Source organism: Hylobates moloch, unplaced genomic scaffold (assembly GCF_009828535.3).
Source record: "Hylobates moloch isolate HMO894 unplaced genomic scaffold, HMol_V3 SCAFFOLD_12, whole genome shotgun sequence".
Lineage (NCBI taxonomy): Eukaryota > Metazoa > Chordata > Mammalia > Primates > Hylobatidae > Hylobates > Hylobates moloch.
In genome coordinates, this window is record NW_026652287.1 from 95,335,915 (window position 1) to 95,356,301 (window position 20,387).

The following is a 20,387-nucleotide window of genomic DNA, read 5'->3' on the forward strand; positions in this document are numbered from 1 at the left end:
TTGTTACTAACACCTCCCGATTATTTGATTTGTCCTCTGTTGATTGTTAGCTTGCTGAAATGCTTAGTTTCCCATTCTAGGTAATAAGTTCCTTGAATATAGGGACTGGATTTATGTTTTCTTAGAATGGTGCTTTGCCTACAACTGACTTTTCTTTCCCTGGCTTCCTCTTTCCTTCCTTCCCTCCTCCCCACTACTTTCTTTTTTTTGTTTGTTTGTTTTTACTCCCCACTATTTTCACATATAATCCTTTACCAGTCACCTAACAAGGCTGCTGCACTGATAAGTTCATGTGCCATATAGTGAATTTCCCATAAGTTACCAGGAAGAGAGGAGTTTGTGCGTGCAGCTGTGTATATATGTTTTCATATTACAGAATACAATAGGCAGGTATCGTGATAACGTGACTTGTCTGGGGGGCCACACGTTCTGCGTTTCTTCTTGCCCATCAAACAATATGTTTTATAAAAGTCTATGATTATCAAGACTACGGAGGGCTTCCTACATTTGAATTAGGCTGCTTGTAGTCTCTTCACAGCTATACTGGGGATTGTCTTCCACTTCAGAATTTCCCATTTTGAGTAAGGATATTGAAAGATCCAACCTTAAAAAAGAAGACACACATATTAAACACAAAAAGAATATAAATAAATAAATAAAACAAACATAAAAGGGATATTTCAAAATTTATACCAGTTCAGTACTCACTGTGTAAATCCTGCCCAGCCATCAGTCTACCAAAGCCTACATATAAAAGGAATCAAAATCCATTTGTATCAAAGTATACAAATCATCAGCCTAAGAATAACTTCTCCTCAAGCGGACTTGCACTGAAATGGGATCGAAGCTTTAACCTTAAGTAATTAAGTCTCTATGATGGTGGGCTGAGCCCAGTGGCTCATGCCTGTAATCCCAGCACTTCAAGAGGCCAAGGTGGGCAGATTGCTTGAGCCCAGGAGTTCGAGACCAGCCTGGGCAACATAGTGAGATCCCATCTCTTAAAAAAAAAAAAAAAACTTTATGATGGCATCTCAAGTATTTGAGGCCTTTCAAGAATCCCTACGTACTGTGTGGACCTACAGATAAGACTTCGGCATCTCCCAGTTTCAGACAGATTCCCATCTACCAGAGAAAACACTTTCTCAGCAGTCAATAGACTTGAGTTCTGTTTTTGACTCTCCCATTAACCAGCCTGAGTACTCAGCATCTCTGAGGCCGGGCACAGTGGCTCATGCCTGTAATCCCAGCACTTTGGGAGGCTGAGGCAGGTGGATCACTTGCGGTTAAGAGTTCGAGACCAGCCTGGTCAACATGTTGAAACCCTGTCTTTACTAAAAATACAAAATTAGCTGGGTATGGTGGCACATGCCTGTAATCCCAGTTACTTGGGAGGCTGAGGCAGGAGGAAGGCTTGAACCTGGGAAGTGCAGGTTGCAGTGAGCCGAGATCGCACTATTGCATTCCAGCCTGGGTGACACAGTGAGACTCTATCTCAAAAAAAAAAAAAAAACAAAAAAAAAACCAGGCTGGGCGTGGTGGCTCACTCCTGTAATCCCAGCACTTTGGGAGACTGAGGTGGGCAGATCACGAGGTCAGGAGTTCGAGACCAGCCTGGCCAACATGGTGAAACCCTGTCTCTACTAAAAATACAAAAATTAGCCGGGCGTGGTGGCGGGCGCCTGTAGTCCTAGCTACTCAAGAGGCTGAGGCAGGAGAATGGCCTGAACCTGGGAGGCGGAGCTTGTAGTGAGCCGAGACCACGCCACTGCACTCCGGCCTGGGCGACAGAGCGAGACTTTGTCTCTAAATAAATAAATAAATAAAAATAAAAACTTTTTAAGCCAAGAGACAGAATTCATAATCTCTAAAACTCCAGGCTCTGGAGGTGTTTTGGAATCTATAGCAAGCATGTAAGGGGGTGGCTGTTCCAGCCTAACCAACATGGAGAAACCCTGTCTCTACTAAAAATACAAAATTAGCCGGGTGTGGTGGCACCTGCCTGTAATCCCAGCTACTCGGGAGGCTGAGGCAGGAGAATCGCTTGAACCCGGGAGGCGGAGGTTGCAGTGAGCTGAGATCGTGCCATTGCACTCCAGCCTGGGCAACAAAAGGGAAACTCCGTCTCAAAAAAAAAAAAAAAAAAAAAGGGGGTGGCTGTTGCTTATACCAAGAACCTTAGTGATTCTTGCAGAGTTTGAATGGAACATGGGCTTTCAGACTCCAAACCCTAGGCTAAATATATTCCATTCTTTTGCTTCCCTTTATCCAGTTTGTGTGATTACAACAGCTGGTGATGGTTTAGGTTTCTGTAAAAGGGGAGTGAGGGAGAGAAAGAAAAATAGCCTTCCTGGAGGAATAGTCTTAACCTGCCTGTTGAGTTTTCTGTGGCTAGCTCTGCCGCTGCAACAATACTGCGACTGTGAGTTGGGAGAGGAGTTTATTTTTGTTCTCATGATCTCTTAGGACCTGGCTTCTTGGCATTCTATCAGTGACTAAAAACAGATAGGCACAGCAGTGCATAGAAGTCCCAGGAATAGGAAATTTAGATGTTTTTGTTTGTTTGTTTGCTTTATTAGTTTGTTGGTGCTTTCTTACATTTCTAATTCAGTGTTTTCCTTTTATAGACCCATGCTCTCTTTCTTCTCTCTCTCTGTCTCTCTTTTTTTCTGTTTGTTTGTTTTTTTGGGGACAGTCTCGCTCTGTTGCCCAGGTTGTAATGCAGAGGCTCCATCTCGGCTCACTGCAACCTCCACCTTCCGGGTTCAAGCAATTCTCCTGCTTCAGCCTCCCAAGTAGCTGGGATTACAGCACACACCACCATACCCTGCTAATTTTTGTATTTTTGTAAAGATGGGGTTTCACCATGTTGGCCAGGCTGGTCTCAAACTCCTGACTTTAAGTGATCCGCCTGCCTCGGCCTCCCAAAGTGCTGGGATTACAGGCGTGAGCCACTGTGCCCGGCTGACTAATCACTTTCTTCATGGCAATGATGAACTTGATCATTCTGAGCACTAGGGGGGCTAAAGAAGCACTGAATATTGTCTCTGGGTATATTTTTAATTTTTATAACAGCCAGTATGGAGGGCATGGTGGGTAGAACCACACTATTGGAGCTAGAAAGACTCTAAAAGGTTTAGAATCTCAGCTCTACCACCAACCAGTTCTGTGAATGTGGGGAAATCTGAATCTTGATTTCCTTATCTGTAAAGTGAGGATGACTAAGGGTAGAATGTTGTTGGGAGAATTAAATGATATCATGCATATAATTTTCTTGTATTATTTCTTTTGATGCAACCTATTTGTTATGGGAATCTGGACTTATGGACCTCCTAATTCATTTCTAAACTTTAAGAGGCTCTCGTGAGCTTTGCTTTCTTTTCAAATGTGTCTCTTTTTTTCTTTTATACAGCTTATAAAATATTTTTTCTCCATAGGATGAATTCATTCCACTTCATAGATTTAATATAGTTTCTTGTTTTATATTTATAGTTTAGCACAAAACTTAATAATGACACAGAGGGGCATTGTGTCCTGGAAGCCTTTATGTGGGTGTGTGTGTGCTTTTACTGTTACTCAATTGCTGAAAGAAGGAGTGAAAATAAAACATGAATCCTTTATGAGTAGCCTCATGTGGAAGGGCAGTTCTTAGAACAAAAGCATAAACAGTCTTTTAATAAATCAAGAAATTATGCAGCCAAGTTTTTAGTTTAGAAGGCAGATTCATTTCCAGAGCAAATAATACACGTTTTTTCTTTTTGAGATGGAGATACACTGTGTCGCCAGGCTGGAGTGCAGTGGCATGATCTAAGCTCACTGCAACCTCCGCCTCCCGGGTTCAAGTGATTCTCCTGCCTCAGCCTCCCGAGTAGCTGGGACTATGGTGCGTGCCACCACACCCAGCTAATTTTTGTATTTTTAGTAGAGATGGGGTTTAACCATGTTGGCCAGGATGGTCTCAATCTCCTGAACTTGTGATCTGCCCGCCTCAGCCTCCCAAAGTGCTAGGATTACAAGCATGAGCCACCGAACCTGGCCAATACACGTATTTCATGGGTTATTGTTGATATTTATGGAAAACTTTGCTGATGCCCTGATAAGAATATTAAAGTACCGGCAATGGGAGTTTCTGTTGATGATGCTCTTTTTCTCTCTTTGTTCATGTTCCTCCTTTTTGCCTAGCTCTTGTCAACCACAACCACGGTTCCCAGATCTCCCAGGAGAGCAGTTTACCTGTTGTCATCCACTTTTCACTGTCATCCAAGATCTGTTTAGAAAATGGTAAGATCCCTTTACCCACCCAAATCAGGCACCACTCTGATGAGTAAACCAGAGTGAGAGTCACTTCCCTTCCCTGAATTTGGAATCTTCCCCCAGCCATCCTCTTGCTGTAACCTCAATCAGAGCCAGACATTCAAGCTCATGGATTCCAAGTCATACTTTTCAAAGGCATCCCCCTCCGACCCAGCCCTCCCTCATTTGTCCATTGTATACCCCGGGAGTATTTTCTTCAAGGTCTTGAGAAGCCAGGACCATGGCTTTGGTGACAATGACATTCATGTGCTTGGAAGTGTGGCCCAGGGCCTTTCTATCACAAAAACAACCTACCGTGTTTTGGGAACCAAGGTTTCTGTGTTCAGAGGCAAAAATATGTTCTTATATTTTTAAAATGTTATAAAGGAGACTTCCTAGGGAAGATTATGGTTGCACAAATCTAGAAAGAATATTGTCTATCCCTGAGTGAGGTAATAAAGGAAGTAATATATGGGCTGGTAGAAAAAGAGAACCTTGCCCTCCTTTGGAGCATGGACATAAGAGAGCTAACTGCTGTGTGGCTCAGGGAATGAGTGGGAGGTAGGGCTGACTGGTGTGGGTCTCATAGACTTGCTTTTCAGGACCTTTTCATCATAGATCTAACACCTTAAGAACTGTTGAAGGGTTCTTGCTTTTAGAGAATGTGCTTAGGTGTCAAGTGTTCCTTCCTTACGTCCCCATCCCCAACATATACTTCTGGACTTGATGTAATGAGGGATCAGCATTTAGGACTGGATCTGTCTCACTGGGGCGGGCCAGATAGTGAGGAAATAGACCCAGGTGCATATGCTAAGAACAAGCCCGGTAGACACTGCAAAATAGCAAGTAGGAGTGAAGTAAACCAGAAGGTATTCAGAGGACCCAGCATGCAAATGCCCCAGGACTGAAATAGGTGGTCCAGGGACAGGAATTCTCTTAGCAGCCAGTCAAGTGGCAAGCAGCTGGTTGGCCCAGCAGGTAGTCTGTGAGCAATGAGGCAGGCCTTGGTCATTGAAGGGCAGGACTCAATCCCAGGCTGGGAGGTTGGGAACAATTAGGACATTATCCAATTCTAAGTAAACCAGGATGGACCTTGTTCAGTCTTCCAGTCTAAGACTAGGATGCTTCTCATGATCCAGTGGGAGTGAGCCTGAATGTGATCAAGATTGTTAGCCAGGGTTCTCTTGGTGGTAAGTAACAAGAACTCAACTCACATTAGCTGAAGTGACAGGATAATTATTTGTTCATGTCCTGTGGGGTGGATTACAAGATTAAAAGAAGAACTGCAAGTACAGGGTCCAGGGGAGGACGTGGGGACTCAAGACTGCAGAATCTCTTCTCTATCCATCTCCACGTGGCTGCACGCTGCAGACAGGCCCTCTCCACGTGTTGAAGAGATGGTCACTGCCATCCCCAGATTTGTGTGTCCCTTTCTTAGGAGGAAAGCAATTATTTTCTCCCAAAGTCGTGTGTCAATCCCAGCTAATGACTGATTATGATTAGCTTTATTTGAATTAAGTACTCACTCTAGGCTGGGTGCAGTGGCTCATGCCTGTAATCTCAGCACCTTGGGAGGCCCAGGTGGGTGGATCACTTGAGGCCAGGAGTCTGAGACCAGCCTGGGCAATATGGTGAAACCGCATCTCTACAAAAAATACAAAAATTAGCCAGGCATGATGGCATTTGCCTGCAGTCCCAGCTACTTGGGAGGCTGAGGTGGGAGGATCACCTGAGCTTGGTGAAGTCAAGGCTGTAGTGAGCTGTGATCACGCCACTATACTCCAGCCTGGGTGACAAACCATGGTCGTGTCTCAAAACAACAACAAAACAACAGTAGGTACGCACCGTATGTGCCAATAATGGTTGCCTGGAAGATGGGTGATGGGTAATATTAGTCAAACCTGGGCCATTGGCTCATGGGTGCAAGGGAGTGTAATTATCAGCTCAGCGTGAGCCACATGGAATGGGGTGTGATAATACCCCAAAGGAAGGGAAGTCAAGTAGTTCCATAGTTTCAGAAGTGAAGATAAAGCCTGTTCTTTTTTTTTTTTTTTGGAGACAAGGTCTTACTTTGTTGCCCAGGCTGGAGTGCAGTGGCACAAACACAGCTCACTGCAGCCTCAACCTCTTGTGTTCAAGCAATTCTCCTGCCTCAGCCCCGCAAGTAGCTGGAACTACAGGTGCACAACACCACACCTGTCTAATTTTTCTGTTTTTTGTAAAGACAGGATTTCACCATCTTGCCCAGGCTGCCCTCAAACTCCTGAGCCTAAGGGATGCATCCACCTTGGCCTCCCGAAGTGCTGAGAGTACAGGTGTAAGCCACTACACCCAGCTAAAGTCTGTTCTTAATCTAGGGCTAAGGTGGGAAATAGAGGTAAGAAGAAAAGAGAGGAGCCACAATGCCCTGATTTAAAGCTTCACCTGGAATTGTGGCTAAAATGAAGAGCTTATGGCAAAGGCAAAAGACCTGGACATAGAATACTGGTTACCCTTTCTAATTACAACTAATGTTTTCCCTGCACATAGGGCAAAAATTCTGGAAGGAGATACCCCAAAATGTTGACAGTGTTTGTGTGGTAGGATTCCATATTCTTTTTTCTCTGTTTCATTTCATTATCTTCCAAATTTTCTTCTATATGTAACTTACTGGTTTATTGAATGGACTAGACTAGATGGGATGAAATAAAGAAATAGCGGGTTTTCCTCTTCTCCTAAATTCCTGAAAGCTGTCTTTGGATCTTTCCATATGTTCACTATAAGGTAGGATTTTTACAAGAGAAGAATGTGAAAGCTGAGAGGGCCTTATAGATCATCTTGTTTAGTTCTCTTCTTTTACAGATGAGAAAACTGAAGCCCAGAGATGATGTTCTTTTTTTTTTTTTTTTTTTGACAGGGTCTCCCTCTGTCGCCCAGGCTGGAGTGCAGTAGCACGATCTTGGCTCACTACAGCCTCTGCCTCCCGGGTGTGATCCTCCCACCTCAGCCTCCTGAGTATCTGCAACTACAGGCAATGCCACCACACCTGGCTTTTTTTTTTTTTTTGTAGCGACGGGGTCTTACCATGTTTCCCAGGTTAGTCCTGAATTCTTGGTCTCAAGCAATCTTCCCATCTTGGGCTCCCGAAGTGCTGAAATTATAGGCATGAGCCACTGTGCCTGGCCTCATTCATTCCCTTTTATGAGCGAATAATATTCTATTGTATGGGTATACCACATTTTGTTTATCCATTTTTCAATTGACAGACATTTTGGTTATTTCCACATTTTGGTTACCATGAATGACACTGTTATAAACATTTGTTTATAAGATTTCATGTGGCCGGATACAGTAGCTCATGCCTGTAATCCTAGCACTTAGGGAGGCCAAGGCGGGCGGATCACCTGAGGCCAGGAGTTCAAGACCAACCTGACCAACATGGAGAAACTCTGTCTCTACTAAAAATACAAAATTAGCCAGGCGTTGTAGTGCATACCCGTTAATCCCAGCTACTTGGGAGGCTGAGGCAGGAGAATTGCTTGAACCCGGGAGGCAGAGGTTGCAGTGAGCCAAGATTGAGCCATTGCACTCCAGCCTGGGCAACAAGAACGAAACTCTATCTCAAAAAAAAAAAAAAAAAAAAAAAAAGATTTCATCTGGACATGTTTTTAATTTTCTTGGATATGAATCTGGAAGCAGAATTGCTAGTCATGTGCTATCTGTTTAATTTTCTGAGGAACTGCCAAACTGTTTTCCAAAACAGCTGTACTATTTTACATTCCTATCAGCAATGTATGAGGGCCCCAATTTCTCCATATCTTGTCTAACACTTATTATTGCCTATCTTTCCAATTATAGCCATTCTAGTAAATGTGTCTTAATTTTTAAGCTTAATTTATCTAGTAGTGATTTGACGGTGGACCTAACTGTTTTACAAATATGTTATCTCCTAAAACTTTCTGTGATAGTAAAATTGTTTTATTTTTTATTTTTTTATTTTTTGAGACAGAGTCTCTGTCGTTGAGGCTGGAGTGCGGTGGCACAATTATATCTCACTGTAGCCTCAATCTCCTGGACTCAAGTGATCCTCTTGCCTCAGCCTCCTGAGTAGCTGGGACTACAGGTGCACACCACCATGCCCAGCTAATTTTTGTATTTTTTGTAGAGATGGGGTTTCACCACGTTGCCCAGGCTTGTTTCAAACTCCTGAGCTCAAGCGATCCGCCTGCCTCAACCTCCCAGAGTGCTGGGATTACAGACGTGAGCCACCACGCCTGGCCAGCTTGTTCTTATAAAGTAAAAAACTTATTGCTGAAATTATCTTGTAAAAGCAAATGTATTGGGCCTCATGAGCCGTCAGGAACCAATATTAATACCTATATAACCAAGGGTAACAATGAGGGTCATATGAGACAATGGGGATAATAGTAACAATAAACACATGTAATATCCACTATATTCAGATACTTCTCTAAATGCCTTAGTGTTGACTTATTTAATATTCAGAACAACCCTGGAGGAAGTACCATTTGTAGCACCATGTTACAGACAATGACACTGGGACAAAAAAAGGCTAAGTAACATGTTCAAAATTGTATCACTAACAAGTGCCAAGGCCAGGATTTGAGTCCAGGAATTCTAAAAGCAAAGGCATAACCACTGATGAGGTTACTTCCCTATCTCAGAGGGGTTGTTATAGGGAAAACTACAACTACCATTTATTATTGCTAATATCATTTCCATTATATGCAAGTAGAATGAGAATTAGGGATAAAGTTACAGAAAGAACATTATCCCGGGAGTCAGGAGACCAGGGTTGGGGTCATGGCTCTATCAGCAATCATAGGACTTTGGGAAAGTTACTCAGCCCCTTGGAATCTCAGTTTTCCTCCTCAGTAAAAGGGAAATCCAGCCTAGGCAACATGGCAAGACCCTGTTTCTACAAAAATTTAAAAATTAGCCAGGCATGGTGGCACATACCTCTGGTCCCAGCTCCTTGGGAGGCTGAGGTGGGAGGATCACTTGAGCCCAGGAGTTTGAGGCTGCAGTGAGCCAAGATTGTGCTACTGCACTCCAGCCTGGAAAAAAAAAAAAGCCAGGCATAGTGGCTCACGCCTGTAATCCCAGCTACTTGGGAGGCTAAGGCACAAGAATTGGTTGAACTTGGGAGGTGAAGGTTGCAGTGAGCTGAGGTTGCACCACTGCACTCCAGCTTGGCTAACAGAGCAAGACTCTGTCTCAAAAAAAAAAAAAAAAAAAGAAAGAAAGAAATTCTGTTATCATCCCACAGTGATATCAGGATGACTAAACTAGACAATAGCTAGAAAGCTCCTGTGATCTGTGGAATACTATAAGGAATATGATTTTATTGAAAATGTCAGTTCTTTTAATCTTCAAGTCCTGAATATAAAGTTTCATTCTTGGGAGAAAAGCTAGGTCTCCCAGGGCTCTTCATTGCATAGTGCTAATCTCAGATGAGGTTCTTCATCCTTCTTTAATTGCACAGAGCTGCTTCACTCACTCATTTTTCCTGGAAACTATCAAGTTTTCTGAAGTAACAATCAGTAAAGATTTCAGATTACTAAGCCTTTATTTATATTCCTGGGTTTGGTATTTGCAAATGTTTCTAGCATCTGAGAATGGCATCAATTTTTGGAGACAAAAATAGTAAACTTAATTTTAACTGTAAAAAATCTAGAGGCAGCCGGGAGCAGTGGCTCCCTCCTGTAATCCCAGCACTTTGGGAGTCCAAGGTGTTATATCACTTGAGGTCAGGAGTTCGAGACCAGCCTGGCCAACATGGTGAAACCCCATCACTACTAAAAAAAATACAAAAATTAGCCAGGGGTGGTGGTGGGAGCCTGTAATCCCAGCTACTCAGGAGGCTGAGGCAGGAGAATCATTTGAACCCGGGAGGCAGAGGTTTCAGTGAGCCGAGATCATGCCACTGCACTCCAGCCTGGGTGATAGAGCAAGACTCTGTCTCAAAACAGTAATAACAACAACAAAACATCAAACAACAACAACAACAAACACCTAGAGGCTACAATCAGGCAAAGATCACACATATTTAAAAGGATGGAACATTTTGAGAGAGAAGAACAGACATTAGAGGCAAGGGAAGAAGACAACAGAGCCGACTTCTCCATTAGGCATAGTGTGCAGGGTCTCTGATACTTCCAGGGGCCCAAGAAAATGTTTCTTTCAAAAAGAAATTGTTTTTAATTGAGATAGGGTCTTGCTCTGTTGCCCAGGTGGGTCTTGAACTCCTAGGCTCAAGCAATCTTCCCCCTTTGGCCTCCCAAAGTGCAGGCATTACAGGTGTGAGTCACCACACCCAGACAGTATTTTTTATTGTGGTTAAATATCCATAACAAAATTTACTATTTCAATTATTTTTAAGTGTATAGTTCTGTAGTATTAAGTTCACGCATGTTGTACAAACACCACCACCATCGCCAGAACTTTTTCAATGTGTTCTCCATTTCTATATTTCTATCATTTCAAGAATTTTATATAAATGGAATCATATAACATGTAACTTTTGATGATTGCCTTTTCAGTCAGTTTCATTCTCTGCAGATTCATCCAGACTGTTGTGTATATCAATAGTTCCCCAATTGAACCTCTGTGCCCATTTAACAACAACTTATTCCCCCTTCCTCACCCCCTGTGAACCACCATTTTATAAGCGAATTATATAATTGGAGTTCTCAGTGTAATATTTGTCCTTTTGTGTCTGGCTTATTTCACTTAGAATAATGTCTTCAGGATTCATCTATGTTGTAGCATGTATCAAAACATCAATTCTTTTTGGGGCTGAATAGTATTCCACTGTATGTATACGCCACACTTTGTTTATCCATTCATTCATTGATGGACATTTGGGTTGTTTCCACCTTTTGCCTATTGTGAATAATGCTGCTATAAACATTGGTGTACAAATATCTGAGCCCCTGCTTTCAATCTACTTCAGTTGAAATTAACCTCATCCTAGGCCTCTTCTAGAACTGTAAAACTTTTAGAAAAAAATGTAAATTAAAACCTTCAAGATTGATCAGGTGCAGTGCCTCATGCTTGTAATCTCAGCACTTTAGGAGGCCAAGCAAGAGGAACACTCAAGCCCAGGAGTTTGAGACCAGCCTGGGCAACATAGCAAGACCCTATCTCTAGAAAAAATAAAAAACAAAAAAGAAGAAGAAAAAGGAGAAGAAGAAAGAGGAGGAGGAAGAGGAGGAGAAAAGGAAAGAAAAATCTATACCTGAATGTTTTAGCAACTTTCTTTCTTTTTTTTTTTTTTCGAGATGGAGTCTCACTCTGTCGCCCAGGCCGGAGTGCAGTGGCACGATCTCAGCTCACTGCAAGCTCCACCTCCCAGATTCAAGCCATTCTCCTGCCTCAGCCTCCTGAGTAGCTGAGACTACAGGCACCTGCCACCACGCCCAGCTAATTTTTTGCATTTTTTTTTTTTTTTTTTAGTAGAGACGGGGTTTCACCATGTTAGCCAGGATGGTCTCGATCTCCTGACCTTGTGATCCACCCGCCTTGGCCTCCCAAAGTGCTGGGATTACAGGCGTGAGCCACTGCGCCCGGCCTTTAGCAACTTTCATAACAGCCAAACACTGAAACAAAACAAAACAACAACAACAACAACAAAAACCCAGATGTCTTCCCAAAGGTGAGTAGTTAAACTATGGTACATCCATACCATGGAACACTACTCAACAACAAAAGGAAGAAACTACTGATATACACAACAGTCTGGATGAATCTGCAGAGAATGAAACTGACTGAAAAGGCAATCATTATATAAAATTCTTGAAATGATAGAAATATAGAAATGGAGAACACATTGGTGGTTGCTAGGGTTAAAGGGAAGGTAGGGGCAGGAAGGAAGTGGGTCAGGCTGTAGAAGGATACCACGAGGGATCCCTGTGATGGTGGAAGTGTTTCGAATCTTGACTGTATCAGTGTCAATATCCTGGTTGTGATGTTTTACTACAGTTTTGTGAGATATGATGTTGCCATATAGAGAAAATGGGTAAAATGTCCATTTTTCTCTCTGTATTACTTCTTACAACTTCATATGGATCTACAATTATTTTAAAATTAAAAAGCTTAATTAAAAAATTATATAGAGACCAAGCATGGTGGTGCATACCTGTAATCCCAGCACTTTGGGAGGCTGAAGTGGAAGGATTGCTTGAGTCCAGGAGTTTGAGACCAGCCTGGGCAACATGGTAAAATCGTGTCTCTACTAAAAATACAAAAATTAACCAGGTTTGGTGACATCCTCTTGTGGTCCCAGCTACTCAGAAGGCTGAGGTGGGAGGATCACTTGAGCCTGGGGGTTGAGGCTGCAGTGACCTGTGATCAGGTCACTTCACTCCAGACTGGGCAACAAAGCAAGACCCTGCCTCAAAAAAAAATATACGTAGCCAGCATTGTATTTCTGTTGGACCAAGGATACCCTGAGGCAGAATCTTCATACCACATGGAATCTAGTAAAAGCCTAATTGATGCTTTATCTAACTGAAAGCACTATGAATGGTATCTTTCTTCTAACATTCACGAATGACTTATTAAAGTGATCAACACAAGCCAAATAGCACTATTATAATGTTTTATCAATATGTCACTTACTTGCTGCTTTTATTCATTCATCCTGAAGCCTTATTTATAAATCTAACCAGTAACTTCTACTTACCTATTTTTTCCATCGATTTAGTTGATGCAACATGGTGGTCTTCTTTTGCTTTAACTAGATGATTTTGCTGACGACATTCTTCTCTTGAACCCCTGCTCATTTTGTGTTCTAGTAAGTTAACTGTGGTCATGGAATTGCAACCTCCTTGCAGAGCATGGTCTTGCATCCACATTGAATTTTTGGATGCACGCATGTAAGCATCTTCAGTAAGATCTTTCCAACTGTTATTTATGAGATTTACAGTTCCCTCAGGGAAAGCAATGTTAAGCTCAGCATTGCTGCAATGTCTCCCCAGGTTCACACAGTGTTTTGGGAGCAATGAGTTCGTATTCTTAAAATAGGTTATTTTGCAGGCATCTTTTGGAGAATCTAAGTTTTGAAGGACGCTTGGACACACTAGGAGGTTGTGAGATGCTTGGTGAGTGGAATTCGTCTGCTTTCATAGATGTGGCTACTGTAGTTAGTCTTGCTTTCTTTAGTTCTTTTAACTTTGTTTTCTTTTTACTACTGTAAAACAAAATGTGAGCTTTAAAGATATTTTATACTCTTTAACCTAGTAATACAACTTCTAGGAATTCATCTTAAAATATAACAAAAAGATTTATAACATCTGTGCATAAAATTGCTTACTGTAACATTATATTTTGATATGAGAAAAAATTTAAAAGAACCTAATAGTGCATAGGGATATAGCTAAGTAAATAATACCATACCCATGCAATGGGTAGTCATAAAAAATTATTTTAAAAATTCCTTTTAATAATTCGAGAACATGTTCATGTTATAATATTATATAAAAAGTACACACAATTACAACTGAGTGTGGTGGCTCACGCCTGTAATCTCAGCACTTTGGGAGGCTGAGGTGGGTGGATCACTTGAGGTCAGGAGTTCGAGACCAGCTTGGCCAACATGGTGAAACCCCATCTCTACTAAAAATACAAAAATTAGCCGGGTGTGGTGGCATGTACCTGTAATCCTTAATCCTAGCTGCTCTGGAGGCTGAGGCAGGAGAATTGCTTGAACCCAGGAAGCAGAGGTTGCAGTGAGCCAAAATTGTGCCACTGCACTTTAGCTTGGGCAACAGAGTAAGACTCCATCTCAAAAAAGAAAAAAAGTTGACACAATTGTACATGTGGAATGATCTCAAATGATATATATGTATACCTGGTAGTAAAAATACTAAGCAAATGTCTACCAAAAAGCTAACTTGGCTAGGAGGTGAAGAAGGATGGCCAAATAGAAATCTCCACTGATTGTCTTCCCCACAGGAACACCAAATTTAACAACTATCTAAATAAAAAAGCACCTTCAGGCTGGGCACGGTGGCTCACGCCTATGGCTCATGCCTGTAATCCCAGCACTTTAGGAGGCAGAGGTGGGTGGATCATGAGGTCAAGAGATCAAGACCATGCTGGCCAACATGGTGAAACCTCATCTCTACTAAAAATACAAAAATTAGCTGGGCGTGGTGGCACGTGCCTGTAGTCCCAGCTACACGGGAGGCTGAGGCAGGAGAATCACCTGAACCCAGGAGGTGGGGGTTGTAGTGAGCCAAGATCTCCAGCCTGGTGACAGAGTGAGATTCTGTCAAAAAAAAAAAAAGGCACCTTCATAAGAATCAAAAAATCAGATGAGCAATCACAGTACCTGGTTTTAACTTCATATCACTGAAAGAGACACTGAAGAGCATCAGAAAGAGTCGAATCGCCAATGCTGCCCCTACTCCATCCCCTGGCAGTGGCCATGTGGCGCAGAGAAACTGTGTGCCTGGGGGAGGGAGAGTGCAATGACTGTGGGACTTTGCATTGGAACTTAGTGCTGCCCTGTCATAGCTGAATACAACATTAGGCAGACCTCAGCCAATGACCATGGAGGGAGCATTTAGACCAGCCCTAATGAGAGAGGAATTGTCCATCCCAGCAAGTGGAATTTGAATTCTGGCAAGGCTCACTACTACAGGCTAAAGTACTCTGGGGTACTAAATAAATTTGAAATGCAGTCTAGGCCACAAGGACTGCAACTCCTAGGCAAATCGTAGTGCTGTGCTGGTCTCAGAGCCAGTGGAACTGGGGGGCACTCGATCTAGTGAGATGAAAGCCAGGGTAGCCAGGGGAGTGCTTGTACCACCCCTACCCCAAACCCAGGCAGCACAACTTACAGCTCCAGGAGAGACTCCCTCTTTCCATCTGAGAGGAAAGAGAAGAGTAAGGAAGACTTTGCCATGCAACTTGGATACCATCTCAGCCACAGTAGGAGAGGGCACCAGACAGGGTCATGAGGGTCCCATTCCAGACCCTAGCTACTGGGTGATATTTCTAGACACATCCTGAGCCAGAAGGGAATCTGCTGCCTTGAAGGGAAGGACCCAGTCCTTGCAGGATTCATCACCTGCTGACTAAAGAGCCCTTGGGCCCTGAATAATCAATAGCAGTAGCCAGATAGTACACACCACGGGCATTGGGTGAGATTCTGAGAAATGCTGTCTTCAGGTGTGACCCAGCACATTCCCAGCTGTGGTGGCTATGAGAACAGACTCTTTCTACTTAAGAAAAGCAGAGGAAAGAGGAAACACAACTTTGTCTTGCATCTTAGGTACCAGCTTGGCCACAGTGGGGTAGAGCACCAACTGGGCTCTTGGGGTCCCTGATTCTAGGCCTTTGCTCTTAGACAGCATTACTGAACCTGCTGTGGGCCAGAGGGATGCTCACTGCCCTGAAGGGTGAGTCCCACGCCTGGCAGCATTCACCATAAGCTGACTGAAGAGCATCTGGGCCTTAAGCGAATACTGGTGGTAACCTGGCACTACTCTCCACAGGCTGAGACAGTGGTGGCTACAGAGAGAGACTCTTCTGCCCATGGAAAGAGGAGGGTAGAGTGGGAAGGACTTTGTCTTGTGGTTTTGGTGCCAGCTCAGCTGCAGTAGACTTGAGCACCAGGTAGATTTCTAAGATTTTCAACTCCAGGCACTGTCTACTAAATGGCATTTCTGGAGCCACCTGGGGCCCAGGGAAATTTACTGCCCTGAAAGGAAGGACACACGCTTAGCTGGCTTTGCCACCTGCTGATTATAGAGCCCTGGGGCCTTGAGCGAACATAGGTGGTAGCCAGGTAGTGGTTACAGTGGGCCTTAGTCAAGACCCAGTGCTGTGCTGGCTTCAGGTCTGACCCAGCACAGTCTCAGTGGTGGTGGCTACAGGGATGATTGTGTTACCCCTCCCCCAGCTCTAGGAAGCTCAGCACAGAGAGAGAGAGACTCCATTTGTTTGGGAGAAAGTAAGGCAAGAGAACAAGAGTCTCTGCCTGGTAACCCAGAGAATTCTCCCAGATCTTATCCAAGACCACCAAGGTGGTACCTCTACAAATCTCCAAGAGTCACAGTGTTACTGGGCATGGAGTGCCCCCTAATGCAGATATGGCTGCAGTGACCAAAAACTTAGATCACAACACCCAAGTCCCTTTGAATACCTGGAAAGCCTTCCCAAGAAGGAGGACAGGTACAAATAAGCCCAGACTGAGAAGACTGAAATAAATACCCAACTCTTTAATGCCCAGACAACAAATATCCACAAGCATCAAGGCCATCCAGGAAAACTTGACCCCACTACCTAAAGAATGCACCCAGGGACCAATCCTAGAGAGACAGAGATATGTGACCTTTCAGAAAGAGAATTCAAAATAGCTGTGTTTGTCTGGTGTGGTGGCTCATGCTTGTAATCCCAGCACTTTGAGAGGCCAAGGTGGGAGGATCACTTGAGTCCAGGAGTTCAAGATCAGCCTGGGCAATATAGTGAGATCCTGTCTCTATGAAAAATAAAAAATTGGCCAGGCACGGTGGCTCACGCCTATAATCCCAGCACTTTGGGAGGCTGAGGCAGGTGGATTACCTGAGGTCAGGAGTTCCAGACCTCAGCCTGACCAACATGGTAAAACTCCATCTCTACTAAAATACAAAAAAAATTAGCCAGGTGTGGCAGCTGGCGCCTATAATCCCAGCTACTTGGAAGGCTGAGGCAGGAGAATCTACAGGTGTGCTGGCACATAGCTGTAGTCTCAGCTACTCCGGAGGCTGAGGTGGGAGGATCAATTGAGCCTGGGAGGTTAAGGCTGCAGGGAGCCATGATTGTACCACTGCACTCCCGCCTGGGCGACAGAGTGAGACCCTGCCTCAAAAAAAAAAAAAAAAAAAAAAGAAAGTCAGAATAAAATCTTTATAATGAAGAATGGAAAGAAAAATTGAGCAGAAGTGAGGTTATAAAATATCATCTGTTTATTGCTGTCAAAACTCACTATTAATTGAAAATGATAAAAGGATAAAATGAAGGAAAATCATTTTGATGAATTAAAATATATATATTATTTGACCTACTCCATATATTCATACACACACACATTTATATAGATGTTGTACATCTGTACGTATGTATATATAATTTTATATACTGTTTGGGTTTTTTTTTTTTTTTGAAACAAGGTCTTGCCCTTTCACCCAGGCTGGAGTGTAGTAGTGTGATCATAGCTCACTGCAGCCTTGACCTCTCAGGCTCAGGCAATCCTCCTACCTCAGCCTCCCAAGAAGCTGGAACTACAGGCACATGCCACCACACCTGGCTGATTAAAAAAACACCTTTTTTTGTAGAGACAGGACCTCACTACGTTGCTCATGCTATCTTGAACTCCTGGCCTGAAGCGATCCTCCTGCCTCAGCCTCCTAAAGTGCTGGGATTATAGGTATGAGCCACCAAACCTGGCTATATACTGGTTTTTAAAAGACAGGCAATCCTTGTTAACTACTATAGTAACACAGTAAATGTATTTATCACTTTATACTTACAAAGAATTTTCACATATACTACCTTATCTAACCCTCACAATAACCCTATTGGGTAGTATTACATTATCTCCATTACATAGTATTCTATATATGTGAGGGCAAAACTCAGTTGTGTATCACTTAAATAATTGTGATTGATCTAAAATGTCTAATAATGACTGTTTGTCATCGGACAAGATGTTTCAACAAACCCATATGGTAAATCTTTTGATCTCTCTTTTTACTGAAGAGGAAATGTTATATTTATTTCTAGGATAAAGACTTTTCACTTTCAGCAAAACTAATTTAAAAAAAAATAGTGTCTCAGTGAGGGGCACTGATCTGGGCCTCTTCAGTTTTCTTAGCATTTTTCTAGAGTGTAGTTAAATATGAAAAATGGACTCAGGTTGTCAAATGAATTTAGAAAAATACCAGCCTAAACACTAGGGTCTTGTGACAGTAGACAGGTATTTGTCTATCCTATAAACTGGGTAGCTCTAGGCCAGAGTTCAGCAACTGGTAGCCCCAGGACAGGACCCATCCCTGAGATTTTTTATATATATAATTGGATATATTTGAAACAGGATCTGGCTCTGTCGCCCAGGCTGGAGTGCAGTAGTGAGATCATGACTCATTATAGCCTCAAACTCCTGGGCTCAAGCGATCCTCCCACCTCAGCCTCTTGAGTAGCTGGGACTAAATGCACAGGCCACCATGCCCAGCTAATTTTTGCATTTTCATGGAGAAAAAAACTCACTGCATTGCACAGGCTGGTCTTAAGCTCCTGGGCTCAAGCAATCCTCCTGTCTCGGCCTCCCAAAGTACTGTGACTACAGGCATGAGCTACTGCACCTGGCGCCTGAGATATATTTCGTTTGGCCTGTCTGGTGAAGAGTACACAGTATTTTTTTAAAAAATTGGATTTAGGGCAGGGCGCTGTGGCTCACGCCTATAATCCCAGCACTTTGGGAGGCCGAGGCGGGTGAATCACGAGGTCAGGAGATTGAGACCACGGTGAAACCCCGTCTCTACTAAAAATACAAAAAATTAGCTGCGCGCGGTGGCGGGCGCCTGTAGTCCCAGCTACTCGGGAGGCTGAGGCAGGAGAATGGTGTGAACCCCGAAGGCAGAGCTTGTAGTGAGCCAAGATTGCACCACTGCACTCCAGCGTGGGCAACAGAGCAAGACTCCGTCTCAAAAAAAAAAAAAAAAATTGGATTTATTGCCAGCATTTGAGGACTGGGAGTATGCTGCAAACATTTACATTCCAGGTTTCTCTTAAAAAATGGGTCCGGGCATGGTGGCTCATGCCTGTAATTCTAGCACTTTGGGAGACTGAAGTGGGAGGATTGCTTGAGCCCAGGAGTTCAAGACCAGCCTGGGCAACATAGCAAGACCCCATCTCTACAAAAAAAATTTTTTTAATTAGCTGGGTGTGGTGGTGTGCGCCTGTAGTCTCAGCTACTGGGAAGGCTGAGGTGGGAGGATTGCTTGAGCCCAGGAGTTCTAGGTTATAGTGAACTATGATCATGCCACTGTATTCCAGCCTGGGTGACAGAGCAATACCTTGTCTCAAAAAAATGTTTAAAGAAGATTTTATTTTTAAAAAGTATGGGCTGCACCTGTAATCCCAGCACTTTGGGGGGCTGAGACAGGTGGATCACGAGGTCAAGAGATCAAGATAATCCTGGCCAACATGGTGAAACTTCGTCTCTACTAAAAATACAAAAATTAGCTGGGCGTGGCAGTGCGTGCCTGTAGTCCCAGCTACTCAAGAGGCTGAGACAGGAGAATCGCTTGAACCCGGGAGGCGGAGGTTGCAGTGAGTGGAGATCACGCCACTCCACTCCAGCCTAGGTGACAGAATGAGACTCTGTCTCAAACAAACAAACAAAAAAGGATGGGCTGCATTCCTGTACAGAAGAAATATCATTTAAGTTGGTTCCTCCTGTCGTTATGTTAAGGCTGTGACAGGGCAGTGGTATTAACACATCTAGAGAGATAAAGAGCTATGCTGTATCTATACTAGTACTTCACACTAGTATTTATATGAATGTGAAATTTCTATAAAAGGGAACAAACTCCATGGCCACTGCTATCCTGAGAGTTCCAGTCAAGGGATTGTTTTGGCGCTCCTCGTGCCAAAGCGGTTCACTTTTGATATGGCCCTCTGAATTCTGAATGTTTAACTCTGCTACCAAAGTGATTGCAATGAAGATCTGGCCTACCCTGGAAGAGAGAATGTGCTGCTGACCCAGGAGTATGTGAGTACTGTGCCTCCTTAGAGATTTTTTTCAAAACAATTAGAAATTAATTCACGACTTGGCACCCACAGGCCTTCCCAGTCTCACAAATATTTTGGTTGGCTCGAGTCCATATCTCAGGTCCTGATTACCTTTATCTTTGATAAGAGCCATCTCTGGGCCCTTAGAAGCACAGGGTCTGAATCTGGAATGCAGAGGCTAAAGGAAGGTGAGACTCCAGCTGACCCTCCCTTAGATGCGTTACCAGCAATCTCCTCCTACAAATTTCTTCAGTTCTTTCCTCCATAACCTTTTAGGAACTTTTTTTTTTTTTTTTGAGACAGCATCTCACTCT

The 20,387-nt window shown here is 43.3% G+C and overlaps 1 long non-coding RNA gene across 1 annotated transcript in view; it reads right to left on the minus strand.

Annotated features, from left to right (window-relative positions):
• Window positions 1-478: 478 nt before the first annotated feature.
• Window positions 479-20,387, minus strand: part of LOC131380831 (uncharacterized) — a 37,185-nt gene continuing 17,276 nt past the window's right edge. The window contains exons 4-5 of the long non-coding RNA XR_009209086.1: window positions 12,977-13,483; window positions 479-604 (exon numbers count right to left, since the gene is read on the minus strand). This is a non-coding gene — a long non-coding RNA (uncharacterized LOC131380831). The remainder of the gene's footprint in view (window positions 605-12,976; window positions 13,484-20,387) is intronic.